At 41.4% G+C, this 23,827-nt stretch overlaps 1 protein-coding gene across 4 annotated transcripts in view; it reads right to left on the reverse strand.

Moving 5' to 3' along the window:
* Positions 1–23,827, reverse strand: part of LOC137200873 (RNA binding protein fox-1 homolog 3-like) — a 505,114-nt gene that overhangs the window by 301,936 nt on the left and 179,351 nt on the right. For all 4 annotated transcript variants that reach the window (XM_067615568.1, XM_067615564.1, XM_067615569.1 and 1 more), the window contains exon 5: positions 1,086–1,195. The gene's annotated coding sequence lies outside the window, so the exon portion shown is untranslated. The remainder of the gene's footprint in view (positions 1–1,085; positions 1,196–23,827) is intronic.

The following is a 23,827-nucleotide window of genomic DNA, read 5'->3' on the forward strand; positions in this document are numbered from 1 at the left end:
TTTTGTCAGGGTACGTGCTTCAAATAAGCCCAATCAGTAGGTGCTGTTATGTGTGTGCACAATGCTACAGGGAGCCGTAGAGGAAAGAGAAAACAGAACGGAAGAGTTAAATAAAAAGACGTTTGATTTGCCGCTGTGAAATTTGGGGCTACTTTCCATTCCTCTACGGAGCTCCCTGGAGCAGCAGCAGGGTTTTTTTTTTTTTTTTTCTGTTTATGTTTAAATGTGAATCAGTCAGATGGGCTGTTGGGTTCCTGCTGAATCATCCTACACACTCCCCATCACAAAAGCGCTGGGGTTACTTTTTGAAACCGTCTGCCTTGTAGGAGAAAAAACAAAAAAAAAAAAAAAAAGAAGCAATGCCACTTTTCTTCCTGACTCCTCTTTCAAGTTGCCCTTGAAAAAAGAAAATTACAACAAAAACGTCTTTGATGCGAGTCTGACATGCTCGGAGATATTCTCCATAAGTGCAGACACATACTAGATTATCATTCCAATGAGTCTGTTCTGAAGTCTCTTAGCTGTCTGAGTACAGCACAAGAGAGGAGAGCGTTTTCAGCAATGTGCACAGGGATGAAAAAAAAAACAAAAAAAAAAAACAGTGGCTCATTACACAAAATGGCAAAGAAGAAAAATGGTATTTCTTTTTGCTGTCCAATGGTTTGCAACTTAAGTCAATATGGCATTTAGAGACCTGCTGAGACATCTTTTAATTAGAAAATGAACTAAATAATGAGCAAGTACAGATGTGGTGCACTGAAAAACATCGCTATGTTTTATTAATTTTACTTTAAGGCCATCTCACACTTTTATGCTTCGTTTTCCAAAAATATTTCTTGCATGAGAAACAGTTCAAAATGTGAAGGCGCAAATATTATTACTTTACTAATATTATTATGTTTTACTGTAACCCCCCATATATGTATATATATATATATATATATATATATATATATATATATATACACACATATATATATAATATAAATACTCTTCATTTTTTTGCTAAGGCTCATTGTTACAAAATAAAAGTCTCTGTCATTATCCATCAGTTCTGTAAGTCTTGTGAAAGTGAGTCATCCTACCTGTCTGAGAGGTCAGAGGTCAGTAGGTGTTGATCTGAGGAGAAATCACTTGTGACCGTTGCTGCTGAGAGTGACGTCCACTGTCAACGTCGCACGATACCGATCAGTGACTGTGAAAGAAAAGGAAAAAAGAGCAAAGCACATGTTGGATGGTCCAGGTACTGAACAACACACTTCCCACATATCCCTTCTGCATAATGTATGACACTGAAGTTCTATGTGATGTCTATTGACGTGAGCCAATAACCTGCAAGAGAAATGTAAGAAAAGTTGATCTGCATAATCTTTGTATCTGAATTATTGATCTCAGATAGCACAAGATACAGTCATAATAATAATACAGATATAATAATGAGTAATAAGTTACATTTTTATGTAATAAGTCCATAACTTGTCCTGAGACATTTTAACAGTTAAAGGATGAGTCTGAGTGATCTTCTAGATCAGAGGTCACTAACTGGTGGACCGCGGTCCGGGTCCGGACCCAGAAGCTGTCCCGTACAGACCCCCGGATGTACAGCTGAGACAGAAGGTTATAATTTAAAACCTGACGGGGCGCTTCTATTTTAACTGGTGCAGCTTTTGTAGTCTTTACGGTAGACGGAGAAAGGCAGAGAAAGTCAAGATGTGAAACACGTTAAGAACTTTATTTGAACATTTTATTTATTTTCTCTTATTTTCAAATGCAGCCCTATTCTATTTAGTAGATGAGATTATTATTATTATTATTATTACATTAAACATATCAGCAGTCATACATATATGTTCAGTTCTATGTCAGGTATTGATTACATGCAGATGTTGATACAACTACTAGGCTATTTTAATATATATCACTATAAATAGTTAGACATTATGATCTTCCAGACCTTTGCTTCAAGAAATTTTCTCTAACTGGAGCTCTTCAAATTTTAGTTGAATACCCCTTAAACCAACAATGAATCAGTCGTCCGTCTCTCAATACTTTCCTACTCCGTCTGTGGATCTGAGCTCCAAGCTGATTGGTTCCCACTGGAGAAAGGCTCAGTAATTTCTTAAAAGCTGGGAACTGTAGTTTTTTTGCAAATGTTACTCAAACAAGAGGAAACAGTTCATTTGTCAGGGACTATTTTCAGTGGCGAATGAATCCACATTCGGTGCTCTAGTAAGTATTTCCTGCAGCAGGACGGTGTGTGTGTGTGTGTCTGTGTGTGTGTGTGTGTGTGTGGGATTGAGTCAAAACAAACTGCAGTGTGTGTGTGTGTGTGTGTGTGTGTGTGTGTGTGTGTTCATGAGGGAACCCAGTGGATCACTGATGTGTTTTTAATAGTTTTTAGACAATAACGGAGCTCCGTGGCACAGAGGAATAAGCTATATCAGGCTTCAGATACACACATGATACTTTTTAGTGCATCAATTTATTGATAGTTTGAGTCTTTTCCTGGGATTTATTGAAAAATAAAAGAATTTCACCAGGCTTATCCTTCAAACTTTAACAAAAAGTAATGGATACAACACAAAGACAAAAAAGATAAAAAAAAAAAAAGGTAGTAGCAGCAGAGAGACTGCTAATGATGGGATATAAGTAACTCCACTAAGTTCGGAGCAGTTGTACTTTTATGACGCTGCTCCCATAATAATGTGGAAAAATCTTTCACATCCAACATTTCATCTGTAGAAGAAATAAGACGGCGAGGTGGAAGGTTAGCTCATAATCTATAACAGATAGTTGAGTTTTTTGGCCACGTTGGCATCGAATCCTTATGAAAATTGTAGCGGGCCTTGGCACAAGCACAGAACCTAACAAATCAAAAAAAAAAACGTGAGACTTCCGCTCATTTGCAGTCAGGCCATGAAGATCAATTCTGAAATATTTTCATCAACATTGTGGTCAGCCCGCTGAGCTCCCCCACCTGCTGCTTTATCGTCTGGGATTCGTAGCATCACGGCTGCCGTAGTGTTAGCGCTGAACGAGAGGCTGTGGTTAAAAAACACATTCGCCAGCACGGCGAGTGATTGGAGTAACATTAGGTTATATAAACTGTTAGTAATGAGGCGGCGGGAACGGCATCTGTGATCCGCAGAGGTCGACCGTAGCATGTTGTGAATAAAATGCATCCTGAGTGCAACTTTAACGGCCTTAACATGAGCAGGTACATGCAAAGAGACAAGTGGAGGTCTGAGAGGTCACAACACACAACACAACAATGATACACAAACACAACAGCTGACGAGGGAGGGGCGGGCGGGATATGAGGACTTCTGAAGCGCTGTGAAAATGTATGAATAAAACGGATGTAAGGGTCATTTTACTGAGTAGCACCATTAACATCGCTGCCCTTGTCTGAACTGGAGCTCAGATCAGTCACTCACACACACACACACACACACAAAACATGTATGCACACACACACACACAGTAACATTTCTCCTCTTTTTACATTTCTCCTCTTTTCGCCCTCAGAGAAGGAGAGGTCGACATTTTAACTGCAGCAGCGAGGAGATGGCTTCCTTTCACCTTGACGGGCATATAATGAACATTTTTCATTTTGAGCTTAGCTTCACTTACAGAGTCAGTCAGCTATTTTCTCTTTGAACCTTTTTTTTTTTTTTTTTTTTTCTCCTTCTGACATTTCCCTCTGTGGTTTTGCCAGGATGATCTTCACAGTAAATTTGTGCCCCTTTTAAAGAAATGGGATACATTTCTGTTGATTTTTTTTTTTTTTTTTCAAAGCGCCTCATTTCCATAAAGGTCCCCCCGTATAACACAAATAGGCCTACGGTGCAGCATGAAACACAAACAATATGCTAATCACACCTGTTTCAATTAGAGCCCTGGAATCCATGAAATCCATATCATTATTTACTTATTGTTTTTGCATTTTTGCCTCAAAGGGGAAAAGCTGCACTTTGAAGGAACATGACAAAATATTTGACTGATGGGCATCAAATGTTTATGAAACCACCATCAGAGTAGTTTAAAAGGAAATTAAAACAGTGGACTCACACACAAACAGTACCAGTAAGTGTGATGTCATCATGTCATCAGGGTTCACTTGGCTTCAGTTCGAGACGTCAAATTAATATCAGGAAGTATTACAAACTGGGTTTGAGAGAACTGGCCTAATTAAAGATACTAATAAACTGCATTATGGGGAATGTAGGCTCCAGTGTTTCTGAAGCTCAGGATATATGTATACTGTATATATATTATACAAATATGCTATTCGGCAAAGCACAAATAGTGGGGTTTTATACGAATATTTGTTTCATACAAATATTTTAAAAATTATTTGTTTTCAGGAAGAAAAAAAAAAAAACATGTTAAATACCAGCGCACAGGTCGGTTACATCACTATCTCAGTGTCTCTCCTCTGCTCCACTGTTACATCTATCAGCAGGTCTAAACGAGGGGAGTCACATCCACCTGCTACATGACGCACATTTCCTAATTTGGACGTCACTCTCGGAGTTGGGGGTGTTCCCCAGAGATAAAGCTGAACTACAACTTCACAAATGAAGCGCTCCCAAGGGAACACTTCATGAAAACTTATTGTAACACTTTGATTTTCTAAAATTAAAAGCGTAATAAAAATAAAAACAGGATTTTTAAACCTCTTTCTACTTTTATTCGAATACAAATACAAATAATTTTGCTGCCTCAACAAATACAGATACAAATACTGGCCCCTGCACTTCTCTAATATATATATATATATTTGAATATTACATTATCATCAACTAAAATACAGTATACTGTATATCTTAGCTTAATAAAAGCTACGCACATCTGTCAGTGATGTATTAGTGAGTCTATGTCGAGGCTTCCTGACATGTGATGTGCTTTCTGGGTCGGAGTTGCGGGTTTATAGTAAACGGAGTAAAGTAAGAGGCTGGTGTTGTACAATAACAGTAGATGTTTGTCTGACCATCATTTCTTGTTTTGAACCATTTTACTGGGTTCACTTTGTTTGACTATTTACTACTAATTATCTGTCTGTGTTAGTCACAAAGTGCTAATTAACAACAAAACATTAGAAAAAATAGGTGGTAAATCATTATTAAACATGTTGAATTTGGGAAAACAGCAACTGGACAGATTGAAAACAGTCTTACTGCAAAATCATGTTTTATGGTTAGGGTTAGGGTTATGGTTAGGGTTTTTAGATTATTCTCATAATAACCTGCATGATTCATTTATAATAGTAAGTAGATAACATTTGCTTTACATTAAAGTCAATAATTAGTATTATTGAATAACACTGACATAATAATATCTACTGAAACTGGGTGACAGGGAGAACATTGGGAATTAAGTTTCATAGCATGCACTCCTTGTTGTCATGTTGCCCGACTGTTGATGAGGATTAGAGGGCGGGTTGTTGAGATTAGTAGGCGGCCCGCCCACTAATTGTAAAGACAACACTGCAACATGAATTTTCATTCTACATTCATTCTTGTCATTCTGTAGATGTATTACAGTTGTTTTTTAATGTCTTAAGCATATTTCTATAGTTAAATACTTATCATATTTACATATCCGATACATTTTATTTTAGGCAGTGAAGTGTCTGCAGTTCGACTTTGACTCGTTTTTTTGATTGACAGAAGTGTTTGCTCTTTTCGAGTGTTGCAGAAAGTACATTAATATTAAATGATAAACAGAACTTTCCTGTTTCCAATATGCGAGTATATAGCCTGATGTTTATTCTGTAGTGCTTTGCAGAACATGGTTGTCATCTTTTCATTCACAGTGATGGATTAGCTTTACTGTCCACAACAGTAGGTGGATGAAAAGTGTAATACATTTTAAAAAGTTCTCACTTTACCAGAAGATACAGGAATTATGTATTATTCTTAAACCCAAAGTCTAACCCCTGGAAATATCTAATCACCAGAATAAGCACAAATGTAACAAACGTAAACAAAAAAAACCCCCTCCTACCAGAAACCCCCAAAACTATATTAACAAGGCTAGCATAACAAGACCACATGCACCACAGACACACTTACAAGCACACTCATGCCCACATTTGCCCACACATGGGGGGGTGGGGGGGTGGGGGGGAGGGGGGGGGGGCTGGCAGGGTGCGTTCCATGACAGCTGGTGAAAACCGGGTGTGCTCTGGCTGCTAGAAGGAGCAGATTCAGGTGACATCTGTGCCTCCTGTTGCAGCGCAATAGTAGAAACACTAAAAGTGAATTACAACATTAATGATAGTGCTCTGCAAGCTGTCGTTCCATATTACGCATCCATTATTCCTTGCATGGGTACTCAGAGGCATCGTGAAGGAATAGGACCGCACTCCCTCCCCCTTCCCTTCCCCCCCTCCCTTCCCATCGCCACCTCCACAAAAAAGCCACCTCGCTGAGAGAAGAGCAGTTGTTTAAAGGAGTGTTGCTTTATAGTGTAACACCTTCTATCACTATACCATGTCACCACATGGCACACTGCTGATTCTCTTTCTCTCCATTTCCATCCCTCACTTCATCTTTCAAGCAACAACCCCCCCCACCTCCCCGCCAACCCCCCCGCCCCCCTCCTCCTCTATATCGCCGCCGCTATTTCAGACAACATTTGTTTGATCTTGCCGCCCTCTACAGCTGAATGAAATCAATCTGGGAAAGATGTCATGTGTGAGCAGAAATGATTGGCCACAAGAATAACATGTATTTGAGAACACGGTGGCAATGCCCTCTGTCTGAGAGACTGCGAGGCTGGACGCATGCATGCACGCACGCACGCATATGTGTGTGTGCGTGCACGCAAACACACACACAGCAGCGCGGCAAGGCGTCACACAGACATCTCTGAGCTGTCACCCATCCCCAGACTTTCAATAACTTCAAATCCCCCGAAAACTTGGGAGAATAAAGGCAGAGTCGATCACTCATAGCTCCCTTCACTCGGCTCTTCTCTTCAGGGAAATAACAGCCGAAGGAGAAAAACAAAGTCAGGATCCCATCCTCTCCCGCAGAAAAAGGACTAGCATCCCCGGAGGACATGGGGAGAACACTTCTTTCATCATTCTGGTTAAGACACAATAAAAAAAAGATTCATTTAAGATGTTGTGACATAAATAGCAACACAGGTATAAAGCAACTATATGGGAGGATCAATGGTAATCAAAGGTGGATTTTTTAAGAATAAAAACTGGAGGAGAAAGAAGCGAGTGATGTTGGTGGCATCACTGACACAGCGATACGGCTTTCACGCCAGCCTACACATTTCTATAGGAGTCTGTGTGTGATTTCTGGATTTGTGCCACGCAGGATTGAATGGCGGGCGCTCCCTCAACAACGTCTCCAGAGAACACAAACAGATCGTCGGCACATCTAACCGCAGCTCTGCGCCGCTGACTGGCTGTGATTTCTTCATTCAGGAGAGAGTGCCACAAAATGTGTGTCGTACTTGAAGTGTTTTACAATTACCAGCTGATTATATCAGCCGCATTAGCATATTAAAAGGAAGACTACTTGAACACACAGATAATGACAGAGTGTTGAAAATAATTTCCCCCCACTCATTATCGACGGCAGACACTGAGATCTGGGAAAGGAAATGTCGATGAATACCCGTAAACCTTTACTGTGTAAATAACAACAATTACGGAGAAATTAGATCAGGCTGTGTTGGTGAAAAGGGAGATGATTCTAATTAAAAAAAAAAAAAAAGTTGCAGATATCTGGAGAAGAAAGCTCTGCAAAGCGTTTCTTCACTTCTGTCACAATGACTGAACCAACTCAGTATTCTCCTTTTAATTTAAATATCAGCTGACAGTTTTGCTTTAATCCTCCATCCTGAAAACGCGGTGTTCCCGTCACAGTAAAGAAGGCGGATAAAAAGACATCAATACTTCATAAAAAAGGACTTTATCTTTGAGGTAACTCAGAAACCACTGCACATGTGTTAACTCCTTATATGTAATGTATACATCTGATATTAAGTTTCAACTTTTCACATAAGTTTCATCTTTGTAAATACATTATATACAGTATATACTGTGTGCTTTCATTAGATTTTCATTTTTGCATAAGAAATTTGCAGTTTGTTGACTGATGTGTTCACAGTTAGTTAGTATGTTATGATGCTTTGAAAACTTAAAGTTGCCTCTTTTATAAATGAAAAATGCTGCTAATTAGCATCCAAACCAATTGCACAGTTTACATTGGTGACAGTGTATGAAACTATGGCAGAGTAATACTTCTCCTGAAAATAATTAGGGAGTAATAATTATTTCCATAATCGAGTAATCCGTCTTGAAATTCCTTGTTTTATTAAACCAGCAGACTAAAACCTACAGATATTCAGTTTATAATGATAAAGAGCAGAGAAACACAGCAAATACTCGCAAATGTTTGACATTTTTCCTTGATAAATTATTAATTAATGAATAACCCTAACCCTAACCCTAACGCCCTAGCCCTAACCCTAATGCCCTAACCCTAAACCTAACCCTAAACCTAGCGCCCTAACCCTAACCCTAACGCCCTAGCCCTAACCCTAATGCCCTAACCCTAAACCTAACCCTAACGCCCTAACCCTAAACCTAACCCTAACGCCCTAAACCTAACCCTAAACCTAAACCTAACGGCCTAACCCTAAACCTAACCCTAACGCCCTAACCCTAACACCCTAAACCTAACGCCCTAACCCTAAACCTAACCCTAACCCTAAACCTAACCCTAACCCTAAACCTAGCGCCCTAACCCTAAACCTAACCCTAACGCCCTAACCCTAAACCTAACCCTAACCCTAAACCTAGCGCCCTAACCCTAAACCTAACGCCCTAACCCTAAACCTAACCCTAACGCCCTAACCCTAAACCTAACCCTAACCCTAAACCTAGCGCCCTAACCCTAAACCTAGCGCCCTAACCCTAAACCTAACGCCCTAACCCTAAACCTAACCCTAACCCTAAACCTAGCGCCCTAACCCTAAACCTAACGCCCTAACCCTAAACCTAACCCTAACCCTAAACCTAGTGCCCTAACCCTAAACCTAACGCCCTAACCCTAAACCTAACGCCCTAACCCTAAATCTAACCCTAACGCCCTAACCCTAAACCTAGCGCCCTAACCCTAAACCTAACCCTAAACCTAGCGCCCTAACCCCAATTTTCTGTCAGTCTATCAATTAATCAACATTAATCAATTGTTTTGGCAATAAAATGAATTTATTAATTTAGAAAGACGTTAGTTGGTTTGGTTAATTATAATAATAAATCTTAAGCAAATCTAAAAAACTGCGGGGGGATTATTATCAGATGACCTTGACCCAAAAATTGAACATGAATGCGGTGAACATGCATTTCATCCTGCATGTTGCACACCGTCATGCATTTCAAGTAAGAGCAGGTTATTCATCGGCTATAAAGAGCCAGTTAGTCATTTTCTGTGTAAAAATATAAAGTAATCTGTGAGTTATCTGTCAACGACCAGCAGGACATTCCAGCCTTTTGATGTCAAATAAAGCAAGATTAATACTTCTTTGCCATTTTGTTCTGGTTTCGGCTTGAAACTGAGGCAAAAAGCTTTCATCAGCGGCATGTCGCTTGCTCATTCTGGAGCTCTGTCCTCTATTGTTGAGCAGCTGAAAATGCATGTGGACGTGAAGGAGACTGAATGTCATGAAATTCATCAGGCTGCAAGTTTTTTTTTTTTTTTTTTTTTTTGTTCAGCGTACAGGCAAAGTAGAGTTTTCAGAGGCAGAAATCACAGCAGTGGGGTCAGCAAATCCTTAAGTTATTAACATTTATCAACAACTATGCAGATATGTGATGATCATTTTTGTGATTTTTGCCCCTTTTTAAGTATTACAATGCCTTACCTACCTTTTTTTTTTCCTGAATCCCACCACCACCACTGTTAATCAATACACACTTTTCTTGCCCTTTTCCTCCTACGTACACATATCTCCCTGTCTGACCAAACTGGTGAATTTGTGCTCTTAATCAGCTTGCCTGCCTTGTCTCTTCACTGGAGGCTGGCGACACGCTTCCCTTCCCCCTTAATTCCCCGGCTCTCAACAGACAGGCGCGCTGATTAACATGCACGCCCAGGTAGGAGCTCCCTCCAACACAACCCCGCTGCCCACCAGGTCCACACACCATTATCCCCGCTACTCAATAGCACCCATTTCAATGCACATCTGTCGAGCTGCCGCATCCCCGCTCCTTAATTAGCTTTACAACTTTCCCCCACTTCTGGATGGAAAATAAGGGATAAATTTGTGGCCGACGCACAGATAGGAGGGAGGGAGTGTGGGAGACAAAGCGGGGGAGGAGGGGGAGGAGGACATATGCTGAATGCTGAGATGGAAAATGAAATCGTGTGTGTTTGAGGGGGTGGTGGCAGCGGTGGCGAGCGGCGGCCAAGATTCACATTAATTCCTCTCATGTCCAGGCCCCAGCATCACCAGGAAACCCTGTCCTCCTCCTTTGCCTCCACGCTACTGTCTCTCCACCCGGAGGATACATCCCTACCAGCATGCGCCTTATCTTATCAGTCTCCCTCTCACATCGATTCCCCCTTTTGCGCTTTTGAGTTCCCTCTTCAGAGTTCGGCTTCAAAGCCGCCCTGACTCCCTTTTGATTCTCATCCCCTCTCCTCCATCGACGCCTTCGACGTCGGCCCGGGTGACGGCGATGAAGGTGGCGTTTCATACGTCGAGGTCGGCGCTGTGGCTAATGCTAATACGCTACGCTTCTCTGTTGTCCCACCGCGGCGCATTTGTCAGCAGCTCGAAAACAAACCAAAGAAGTAGACGGAGAGAGAAACAAGAGACATCCAATTAATATGAAATTGTCTCCAGAAGTCAATAAGGTTTTAGTTCCACTTGAGTGTGTCTAAATTCGCAGAGTAAGGCTAATTACTCTGCTCATTTAGTATTATACTATTTACGCTTTGCCCCTGTCATTAATACAAGCTGTAATCCTCCGACCCGTGTTATCTGCATGTGTTGATGAGCCTTATGCCAGTTGCCAAAAATACTTAAGCCCATTTCCCATTCCTGAAGGCTCCAGCAACTATTTCATGCTCAAACAATGTGAAATTAATCACCGTTACTATGGCAATGAGCATCGAACAATATCATAATCAGCGCTGCCATCGAGAATGCAGTTTCAATCCAGAAGGGCAAAGGTTGCTGAGGGAAGAAGAACAATGAGCTATTTTAGTCAATCTGCTACTCTACATACGTGGCAGCTTCATTAGAACTACCCACTGTGTGCATAACCTTCTTCTGCAGGCCTCCTTCCTACCATCTCCAGTATTAGAAATACTAATCTCCTATGTGTATTTCACCCTCCATCCTTCCTTCCATCCAGCAATTATGCCCCCCGCCATCAAAAGCCATCAAAACAGTAATTTCACTTTTTTCACAGGCAGGCTTTTCACATTTCCTTCCGTGAAAGGCCTGAATCATCCCCTTATCTCCATGGCTATTACACAGTGTGCATGAGAGTGAAAACAATGGGCTCGGCGTGATGAGATCATGGCACTTCATTTCTCCGAGGCCCTTCCGGTAGACACAAAGACAATCCACCGGCAAGCAAGGAGGACGGAGACGGTGAGGGCCGCGGGATTTCTCGGTCACTGAGCCCAGAGCTGTGAGGCAGGTCATCCCCAGTAATAAGAGAGGGAAGAAGAAGAAGAGGAGGAGGAGGAGGTGGAGGAGGAGGGGAGGTGATGGTGGTGAAGGGGCTCTCACAGCCTCGGTGGAAGCTTCTGAGGGCCCTGAAACCGAGATCAGTGACTGGAACTCAAACTCAGACCTTTTATTCCTGCTTGTGTACGGAAACCCTCGGAGGATGGAGTGATGCTGCTGTACGAGCGGTGTGCTGCTTGTGTGTGCTGGGTCGGTTCTGCATCTTGCAGAGACAGAGAGAGGGAAGGAGGGAGTGCTCGACTGAAGAGGATATGGCAGAGTGAAGTGACAGGCCCGGGGAGGGAGGGAGGGAGGGAGGAGGCTGGAGTTGCAGGAAAAGACAGCTCACTAGTGACTAAAACAGCAGGTCTGAGATCCAAAGTGTCTTCACTTGCTTCCTTGCTGCAGCTATCTCAGTCTCTTCCATTTTCTCTCAATCAGTCAGCATTTTAGAGAATATCCTAAAGGCCCTGAAAAAGATAGTTTCTTAATCAGCTTCTTCCTATAAGTCACTGGAACTCATCCTTTTTGGCAACAAAGAAATGTAATATATGTGCAAAGGTTGTGGTGAGTTCAACCAGTTCTCCTTTTTTTTCCTTGTTTTATTTGAATAATGTTTAAAACCATCCAGCAAATATTACTGAATGTCTGAATAAAGGAATATAATCTTGTACAGCAGACGTACGTATTGTTTTTCTGCTTTCGTATACTATTAATCAGCTTATGGACCTTTAGATTTATTTAGAGAACCCTTCCGGGGAGGCGGCGTGCCACATGATGGGAACTCATCATCGACCCTACATGAATAATTATGTGCCAAAGTGATGTTAGACATTTCTGTGCACCAATGAGGCCAACAGATTATTTTAACCTCATCTTTGTTGCATATTTACTTAATATCAAGAAACGTATCCTACTTACCTGACAGTCTTTCTAGTACACTTGTGTGTACTGATCTTTCTTCATAGTTTGCACTTTATTAACTTGACGAGTTCTCTTTTTGTGAAACTTTGAAACATGTAACATCATGTTTACCACAGATGCACCATGTGTCCAAATCTTCTGGGTTCAGTATATTTGTTATAATACTATATTGACTATTTATTTGCACCATATAGATCAATTTGTAACTGATACGTTGGATGTTTTATGTTGTAAACATTGTAAATCATGTCATATGTACATGTTGACGTAAGGGCTTGACCTGGCTATTTACAGTACAGTCTGGACCTTCTTGGTCACATGCTGTTTATTACCTGATGAAGAAGGAATGAAACATTGTAGCTGTACTAAATAAATCTTTTTTGATGGCATCTATTCAGTGTGCAGCCACCTGTTTCTTGATATTGTTTTTGCCTTTCTGCCAATGCAGCTGATAAGCCACACATCTAATATTGTGGAGAAATAGCAGTGGTTTTACATGTTTTGGCACTTTTACTAACAATCATGTATACTTAACATTACAGCCTACCTAAGTAGTTGCAGGTTTCTGCTAATGGATTTTCACACTGCATGGAAACAAACTGAAACTGCCTTTAAAAGAGAGAAATATACACAACAAATTCTTAAACCGTTCAACGTGCCTTTGAAAAAACATAAGGATTCATGATTTGTAGTTTAAGAGCTAATGTGCAGTATGGTCCTTCAAGATTTGCAAACATGCAGCTCCCCTTCACATTGCTATAAAAGTCACACGCTTATGAGACGCGATATGATTCAGTGACATATCTCCCGTCCTCCATTTCCATTACTGAGCTGTGTTTCTGTGTCTTTAACTCTGCATTTGTCTGTCTTATGCAGCACGTGTACACACACACACACACATAAAACATACATGCACACACTTCCTCTCTGTCTCTCACTCCATCTCTCTTCCTCTTTTTCTCATTGGAAGGGGAGGCAGGGGTGTGGGGGGGGGAATCGGGTGGGGTGGAATGATCGTGTTAGGGGGTTCACAGAAGACTGACTGTTTATTATTGTCTTCGGCCCACTTAACTCTGACAGTAACAGAATGAGATGGGGAGAGAAGCGAGTGCCATTAATCACGGTGTCGGGAGGGCCTGAGCCGAGCGGAGATGCATCCATATCGCATGTGCCTGGGAGAGGAACACAAAGTGATTTTCAGGCCAGCCGGCCTCGTAGCGCCGCTGTGCAGCCTCCAAGTTCAGGCTGCTAGCGGATGAAGAGTGCAGGGGGGGTGGGGGGGGGGAGTGGGCGGCTTTTCACACTCAATCTTCCTCAAATGTTCTGACACATTGCACCTACAGCCACCCCCTGTTACCGGCAAACCTAAACAAGGATCAGCGCTATTTAAAAACCCAAAATGCCTCCTGCAGGAAGTTAGATCACTGGAAGGGGGAAAGTCGTTAACCGGTGCTTTTATTTGAACCTATCCGCTGTAGCGCAGCACTAGTAGATTAACTGGATTAGTTTTGTCTGTACTGATATTTTTAAAGTCTATTACACACACACTATCTGGCTAGAGGGAGCATTAGCACTTGGTCATTTTCAACAAAAAAGTGCATTGGGCTCAGACGTCAATGGCAGCCTCAGTCTGTCAGGCGTCAGTCTGTGTGAGCCTGCCCACCATGCAGGGATGCTATGAAGCCTCGGCGCCGGTGCCACCTGGCTGATTGACAGCTGTGTCTCTTAAGTCTCTCCCTCCCTCCCCTCCCTCTTCCATAGCAACACCAGCCACACACCTTCCTCTGCTATCAGTGACACCCAGATGTGCTATAGCAGCTGTCTCCCAGATTATTCCTCCGCGTCTCTGAGCCACCATCTACATAGACAGCCGTCTAAATATTTAATTGTGCCAGAAGGCGCTGCGGCACTGCACACTTTAGCCAGGGAAATAACAGTATCTCCACCTGAAATGACTGTGAGAGATGAAAGGCGAGGGCAGAGAGAAAGAGAGGACGAGGTGAAAGGCTGCCGGGGTCACGACTGGGGCCTGGCTGAGTTGAATTACAGGTAAAAACCTAAGATGACAGTATATGCCACAATTTTTTTTTTTTGGACAAATGACAGCGGTGCTGGAATAGATGACAGGCTGCATTTTGGATACACCCTGAGGACAACCTCGCCTGACATCAAAATGTCTAACAAGCCAGACAAGACCATTCTGATATCCTGCTTTACCTTCAGGGAGAGACTCAGGCTCCCATGAATGTGACATTGCTAACCATGATGCAAAAATTACATTGTGTATATGTGGATGTCTGTCTTTCTGTCTTCAGCTGCTTTATTTCCGCGTGCGTGTTCATCTGAGTGTGTCATCACTGACAGCTGATCAGAATACACACAGCGCCTCAGGTACTTTCTGTAATTTTGACTTTTTTTTTTTTTTTTTTTTTTTAAAGCTTTGGCTCATTCCCAAGCAACAGATTGCTGCTGTCGCTGGAGTTGCGCCTCACAGATGGAGCAGCATCACTTCCTGAGGAGCCTGACAGGATCAATCCAGGAGCTCATTCGCTCGCAGTCAATTAAGCCATGTTAGTTTTGACAGGAGCCACGGGCAAAATAACAGCCGTCACTGTCTGGGAGGAAAATATTGTGACCAAACAAAAAAAAAAAAAAAACACACTTGTTTACTGGAGGGGGGACTGACTTTGCAGAGAAAAAGGGCTGCTGGCTGCATCGAGCCACAGCGGGAGCTCCTGCAGATATGACGGAGAGTGACGGCTGAACCTCAGCAACAGTCAAAGAGTTTAATTAGTTTGAAAACATAAAGCGCCCCGGGTGATTTAATGAATTCCAAAATGAGCACTAATCATGACCTTAATCGATTCTGATGGCATATTCAGTCCATCTGTCCAACTCATGCTTTCTCAGCCAAGATCCTTTCCTCTGTATCTTTGTTTTTTTTTTTTTTATTCTTACATGTGATATAGGTCATTTGAGTTGTTCATAAAAAAAATGCTCCTAAAATGCCTCCTCTGATTCCTTAATAAAGCAAATTATTCTGAGGTGAATAATACAATACAGAAAATGAAACAAGCTAGAAATCTCCGTGTACCACCCACTGAGAGAAGAGGTGGAACTGGTCTCTTTGAACATATTGGAAGGAGAGTAAAAACTCTTTGATTAGGACATGTAGGTAGGTAGCTGTGGGCGATGGACTGAAAACACTTGGCATCTGCTTGCAAGTCTCCACACACCCGAGGTGAGGGACACACACACTAACACGCACACACTCTTTTCCCTGGCTGAGCTCGGCTTTACCCTGGGCATCATTACAGACACTACACATCCCTCCTTTGAAGGGTTATCAAGGCTCCTCATTAAAGATGTCCCTGGCTTTCTTAGTGATGTGGTCCTCCACAGGGCGTAATATACCCCTTTAATTAGTTTGCAAACTCATTAGTGTGTGCCGGGCAATTAAATGTCCTTCCTTCAGAATAGTTTACACCAGGACAAAGGGATCCCAGGGGCTGTCAAGGAAGTAGGGCTCATAGCTGAGACGACTGTCCCTTCTGCAGTGGACTGTCATTAGGGAGCCGCAGTCCCTCAATCGGTTCTCGTCTCCCACTCTGCTGAGTTGTGGAACAATCTGCTTCTGGTCATTTCCTGGTTTTGAACATTTGTGTTAATCACTGACATGCATGTTTACAACCCTCTTAACAAATTCTCCTCTTTTATCATCATTAAAGAGTAACTTAACCCTCCTGTTGTCTTCCCGTCGACCATGCAACTTTTGGGTCAAAATTGACCCGGGAGGACAAAAGTCTACAGATGCTATAAATTTTAATAAAACATCCAAAATTCAGTGAAAGTAGTGATCATTACTTCTACTTGCAAAGTGTGTGGTATGGAACCATCCATGTGACTTTCAGGCAATTAGATGAAAGAAATCCATATCTGTGATATAAAAACATTTGAAAACGGGTCAAATTTGACCCGAGGACAACAGGAGGGTTAAACTCCACAAGGATGCCAGCGTCCTCGGCCAACATAACTGCCTTTCAGAGGCTGTAATAGGCTCAGAAGATTCTGGTATCATATAAAACTGGAAGACCTAAGGCATCCATTAGTACCAACTGTGTCATGTTAGCTTGTCGGGAAGGGGGCTAAATAATGCTCCAAAGTTAGGCTAAATTTTGGTGAGGGGAAAAACTGGCTTGGCCATTTTTCAGAGGGGTCCCCTGACATCTCACCTCAATATATCTGAATGAAAATGGGGTCTATGGGTACCCACGAGTCTCCCCTTTACATACATGCCCCCTTTATGCTAACAAATTCTCCTCTTTTACCGTTATTAAAGAGTAAATTAACCCTCCTTTTGTCTTCTCGTCGACCATGCAACTTTTGTCCTCTCGGGTCAATTTTGACCCGGGAGGATAAAAGTCCACAGATGCTATAAATTTTAATAAAACACCCAAAATTCAATGAAAGTAGTGACCATTACTTTTACTTGCAAAGTGGGTGGTATGGAACCATCCATGTGATTTTCAGGCAATTTAGATAAAAGAAATCCATATTTCTTATATAAAAACATTTGAAAACGGGTCAAATTTCACCCGAGGACAACAGGAGGGTTAAAGGATAATTCTGGTGATTTTCTATATGTTTTCTTCTTGTCAACAAATCCCATGAAAAGACCAAAACTAGAAATACTCACTTGGAGCACCAAATGTGGATTCATCCGCCATGGAAAATAGTTCCAGACAAATACCCACTTTTTCCTTCTGTTGGAGAAATCCTTTCTAAAACCCACAGTGCCCATCTGTTTTAGGAAATTAGAGCCTTAAAAATGTAACTGTATATTTGTAAGCTGTTCTTTTTTAAAGATTTATTTCTATTAGGAATGAATGGGCTCGTGCCACAGGCAGAGTAAGAAAGTCGGATAAATATTCAGAGATGGACTGGTTTTTTTCATTGTCTCGGTTTTAGCTAATACGGCTTTCTACACTCATGTGTAACTGTAAAACATCTACAGTAATGTCCTCGCACGTTCTGTCTGTGGAGGTCAGGAAGAATGAAACTGAAATCTCTCCATTTATACGTCTTGATACGAGGCCGCTGCACAGATTGAAGTGAAAATTAAGTTGCCTTGTACTTGGGGGACACGGAGTACAAGGCAGCTTGACAGATATTTTTGGTTTAGATGACAGAATCACTAAATGTTCTTTCTTTTCCTTTCTCGAACACTATAGCTATAAGCTATCCTCTGGGTCACCACAGTGAGTCTAAGCTGAATTGTTCTCCTAAAGCTTTATTTTTCATTAAATATTAAACAGAACTGTATTTGTATCACTCCTGTCAGGCAGGAGATGCGGCCGTAAGTGCTTCACAAAATAAGATTAGGCAGAGAAAACTAACACCAAAATAAATAATACTATAATATATTGTTTGAAGTAACCTTCAAACATTAAAATCAATGACAATAAAATATATAAAAAGGGAGAAAATATAGATATAATGAACATAAGGGCCATGAGAATTTACTCCAGTGTGAAAGATAAAAAGACAGGCCTCTATTTTTAAGATAGTAAAATATATTATTACTTTTTCCTATATAGATTTATATTTGGTTTATCATGTCAAGTTCACAGCTCTGTGCTCTCTCTGATACTGGCCCCAGAGGAGTCCAAGGCGCATCCCAATGCACTGTGACTCTCTATAAATCCAGGCAGCATGAAATCTCAAGGAGCTAACGTTGAGACGAGAGCCAATCTCCCTTTTTTTACACCATCTCATCTTACACAGAAGCCTTGGCGGCTGCCCCGCAGAAACCCCCCCCACCCACCTCCCCCACCCCAAAACATGTTTGCAGAAGTGTTCATGCTGAACAAAGTGATTGTATCATCTGGGCCTACTCTTCCATTTGTGTTGCTGCTTCTCCTGAAACCCGTTTCAAGCTGTGTCACCCCCAACTCAGGCGAAGTTTGAAAAATGGAAGAAGGGAACCATGCAAAGTGGACATATTCTCCAGCCTGCCGTAAAATAACCGGGCGATGGACCATTAGCCATTTGCTGCTACCGACCGAGTTGCAGATCTCGCATCTGCACAAACAGAAGGTCACAAGAAACTTAACAAAAGAAGGGGAAATAATGTAAAGTTTAAAAAAAAGGAAACAAAAAGAAAAAGGATATCTGTTTATGATCTGATTTTTTTAACTCTGTGAAATAAGCTCATAGTACAACTGATAAAACACTTAAATGTTGTTTTATTTAGTCCAATAGAATCGTGCAGTGGATAATCCGGCTCATTCTCTGACCTCGCTGGGTGATGACTTGACTAAAATGCCAGATCCACCTCCCTCTGCCCTATGTTAGCCCACCGTTAGCGAGGAGCAGGGTGGACTAGACATGTTCAACCACTTTTCCAAGACACAAACCAGTCAATTTGTCATCCAGTGAAGAGGTTGAACCTTTAATTAAAGTGGAGAGCTGCAGCCATCAGGGCCCAGCTAAATGTCACATGATAAATAACGGCAGAAGATCTGAAAAGCTCCCTTGGAGTTTCCTTCACTCAAGGGGATAAAAGGCCACACACATTACAGGGTAACTGCATATCAATATGTTAAATAGGTTCAATTGTATAAATTGATTAAATGACCCAATTGCAAACCAGCCAAGCTTCAAAGACCCTGTTGTTTGAGCAGTGAATGTTGACAATGTCACGTAGGCTAGGCTATTAATGGAAACCAAGCAGAGAGAATGTGGCGGTGAGTGACATTATTAAAGTAGATGATGGGTTTCTGAGCAGATCATTCACTGAATGCAATCGATAGCTCTGTGTCTAAACGCTCAGGCAGAAATTACACTTCAAGGCATATCGCCCGGGGTAAAATGACACTGCCATGTAAATGCATTGCTATGGACACTATTAGAAACGATTGGCTAATTACATCCAGGAGAAATCTGGATTCTTTATCGGTCCTTCACATTTACCGTGAAGAAATGGCAGCGCACAGGAGACCTAATTTATATATATATATATATATACATATATATATATATATATATATATATATATATATATATATATATATATATATATATATATATATATATATATATATATATATATATATATATTCAATGTGATCTGTGCATTAATGTAGTGTGGCAGGCAGTGAGACTGTTGACTATACTATCCAATATTTCCAAAAGACTGTTGTCTGATACCAAGTCATTTGTTGAAGCACTGACAACCCTCTTTGTCTTCGACCCCCCCCCCCCCCCCCTCCAAGTCCTCACTGCATCAGCATATATTTTCAAAATTGGTTCATTTCACTCTGCTTATTATCAGGCAGCTTAATCTTGACCCTTCAAATCTCTAAAATTATCGCCCTGTCTCTTGTCTTCTCTTCCTCTCGGAAAAACCCTTGAATGTGCTGTCAATTCCACTAAATTCCTCTCTCATCTTTCAGCACTTGATCCCCTAATCTTGCTTTTGTGTCACTCACACAACGGAAACTCTTCCTCTGCAATTCAGTGCTTAAACGCAGCTTCACCTCCTTCTGTTTTAATACTCCATCAATGCCTCACAGATTTTTGAGCTACCACCAATGACTTTGAGCTACAACATATTGTGCTCATTTCTAAACAGTGTAATTTATCCCGCGGAAAAAGGTCACAGTAATAAAATATATATATTGCAGTGCTTATTGATTGCTAGACTTTTACCTCAGAAACTTTCACATTTTACAGGATTTATAGAAATGTTGCCATTAACATTCAACCACATAAATCTGTTTCCCCTCTAACATGAACTTATATATACATATATACATATATATATATATATATAAACTTTACTCTCACATGAATAGATTTTCATGTTTAATCCTGGACGAGCCCCCAATTTGTTACGACCTGGCTCTTAGGCCGTGACAAAAACAAGAGAATACAAAACGGTTGTACAAAAAATCACTCAATTATATTCATTTTTAAAGAAATTACAACAAAGTAGTAATCTAATGTGTAAAGTGGTTAATCAGTAGATCAGTAGTGTTGAAGTGGTGTGTGAATGTGTAATGTTGTAAGGTGTAAACCAAGGAGAAATGCAACAAAAACCAATAGAAACATGTGGTGCCAGTGGGGAGAGCTTCTGGATGGACTGGCCAGGTGCACCCAGTTGCATTAATTGAATCTGCGCCTACCTGCACCTAAAGGGAGAAACAAACACAGTAGCCCAAGGCAAGACACAAGGGCCATGGCAAGCCAGAAGGCTGTCACACATGTATACAGCACATACAGTATAAACTATACAGTGTTTCCCTTATATTCATTCAGCAGCGGTGCAACGCCACTGCAAAATTATGAGCACCGCTGCTAAAATTTCAGACGATCATTAATATCAACGGGCTACTAATGATTTTCACTCGTACACTGTGTGAGCACAAAAACCCTGCGTTATTGTGGATTTTTTTTAGTCATCCTCCCTCTCTTCGTTCTTCAAAGGACATCTATGTGAAAGGTACAAGAATAGCGTAGCTCCGTTAAGGAATAAGGCAGTGTGTGTGTGTATGTGTGTGTAAATGTGCGTGTGTAGTTGTGCGAGTGCAAGGGGCAAGAAAAATTAAGTTTAGCAGTAAGTTGTCAATCTGGCAGTGAATGCACAGTACAGACTACAGTTTGTCAGTTAATAAATGCTGCAGCTCCTCAAGACAAAGACAATACTCATCTATCGAAGGGGGTTAGCCCCGAAATTAGCAACAACACATTAGCTTAACTTGACCAGGCTCACTTTAGCCGCTCAGCCGCTCTTTAACAGAGAACGGAGAAATGGCTGATGAGTCATTTTCTTGACTCATTCCCACATATGATAACACCCCCACCCCCCCACCCCCCCCCCCCCGCCTCCGGTGCCGCCGCCGCCGCTCCAAGGCAGTCAACCTTGGGGAAACACTGCTATAATCTTCTACATATATTTAACCTTTACAGAAATACACTTACATGAATATACTAGCATGTTCTTATACTTTATACACATATAATGTACATATATGGAACTCTGTCTCCTAAAAATGCCGTTTATATACTGCTAATTTGCAACATTTTCATGGATAGTGTTTTATATTATTATATGTTTCGTCCAACAACCATTTACTGATTCAGTAGTACTTGACTCTCATTGGCACATGAAGTTTGCTCCTGGCCTGCAAGTCTCTCTAAATCCAGGAATTACATGTGCTCTACTTGTTTAGGGCTGTTACGTGTCATCCTGTTTGCTACACTGAACAATTTTAATAGTCACTTTGCATTGAACAAATGCAAAGAGAAGCTATATATTTGTTTGTGTTGGCTGGAGGGCTGTATGGATAATTTTGAGACCGTATTTAAATCTTTGCAGGATTATCTGTCCTAGACTCGAGAAATAGGGATAAAGTGCTTGTACGGATGTCTCTTACTGTATGAAACCAGACAAAGAAACATGCCTGAGAACATGAGAACAGCTGCTGCTTGTTTGCTTTAACTAGGGGTGTTTTTCAGTTGCATGTCATACTGCTTTTGTGTTTCATCTCATCCCTCCACGCTGCCTGGTATCTGGTACCTGATGACGCTCATTCACGCTCCATCCGAGTGACCTTCCTTTTCCTTTTCAACTATCCTGTCACATATACGTCCCTCTTTTTTCCTCACACACAGAGCACTAAACTTTGTATACATATAGTGTCACATTTTCATCTTACATACCCTACATACCTCTGCGCATGTATTATTTATAATAATAAATGTGTATGTATGAAAAGTGAACGTATGTGGGAGTGATATTAGATAAATACGAGAGGCCCACAATGGTTTATGGCATGTATGGCTCTTCATTTCTGGCAAATCTTTTCTACAGGAGCTTTTCAAATGTAATGTAGTGCATGTTAAACTCCACCTCTAATGACTTTTTTTGTATGTTGGCAGATGTGCTTCTTTTTCTATAACATCTTAATCAACTGATACAAATACTGTTAATAATTCAAGCCTCATTTGTGTACTTAATCTACCTCTTTTTCTAATCTCCCTAATAATTCATTTGTTCAGTGATTAATTACACTCATTTGTGTCATGTGGAAACAACATTTGTTTTTAATTGTGCATGTCAAAAGAATTTTCCAGTCATCCCATTTACGGTATGCTCTCGCGCTGGGTGTTTGGAGCTTTGGTCACCGCGGGGTTCCGGTGTTTAGTTTTTTTTTTTCTCTCTCTCTCTCTCTCTCTCTCTCTTCTTCGACTCCTCTGCATCCGCCAGCGATCAGATTTTTCCACCATTGCGCCATATGTGGCATCACAGTTAATTACTCAAGAGAAATTGGCTGAAGACGTGCCATAACAGCAGGTGAGGAGCTCCAGCCCAGAGCTAAACCAACACTAACTGGTCAAGCTCAGCTGCCCTCGCTCCTCCAGTGCCTGAGACGCGCAGGATGGGCTCATTCACGCTGTTTGGCCTTCATTACAGATCAGGGGAAGGTGCAATTAGTAGCAACCCCCCCACCAGTTTATAATTACCTTAAGACACCCACTTAAACAGAGAACCTTATAAATCAGTTCCTGTTGCCTATCACGGCCCTGGACGCTACATTATGCCAACAGATGTCAGCTGCAGCCATGGACAGGCCCCTCGGTGGCAGTGACAGCCAACAGCACCGCAAGCTCGTCTAATGAATAAGAATGGCCTTTAGGTTTGGCTTTACAGAGGGGGGGCGGGGGGGTTGCCTCAGGTTTATGGCTATATTTCTTGTGAATTGAGAAATAAGAGGGAAAAGAAAAAGGGGTGCAGCGAACAAAAAGTCAATTAAGAGTTGGCGAAAAGCAACAGATTACAGTTTGTTTGATGTTGTCCTCCGTGTCTGTGACATTCGTGCTGTTTTTTTGGGGTTTTTTTTTGCTGAAATGTTATTTTCCAATTTACAAATGCAATGTGTCATCTTTTCTACCAGGCTAATTCTTAAATGGAGGTGCTTTTTAGAGTTTTTCTTTTTTTTTTGGAGGGGAGGGAGGGGGGGGGGACATCTGCATATATTTGCATCCCCACTCTGGAGCTACACAAAGAAGTTAACAATGTAGTGACAAACACATTATTTGCAGATTGAGTATCTGCAGTTTGGGAACTGTAACACATGTTAAACAAAGTATCGTACCGATAGTTAGTTAGTTTGACATTGAAAAGTCG

Source organism: Thunnus thynnus, chromosome 17, assembly GCF_963924715.1.
Source record: "Thunnus thynnus chromosome 17, fThuThy2.1, whole genome shotgun sequence".
NCBI lineage: Eukaryota > Metazoa > Chordata > Actinopteri > Scombriformes > Scombridae > Thunnus > Thunnus thynnus.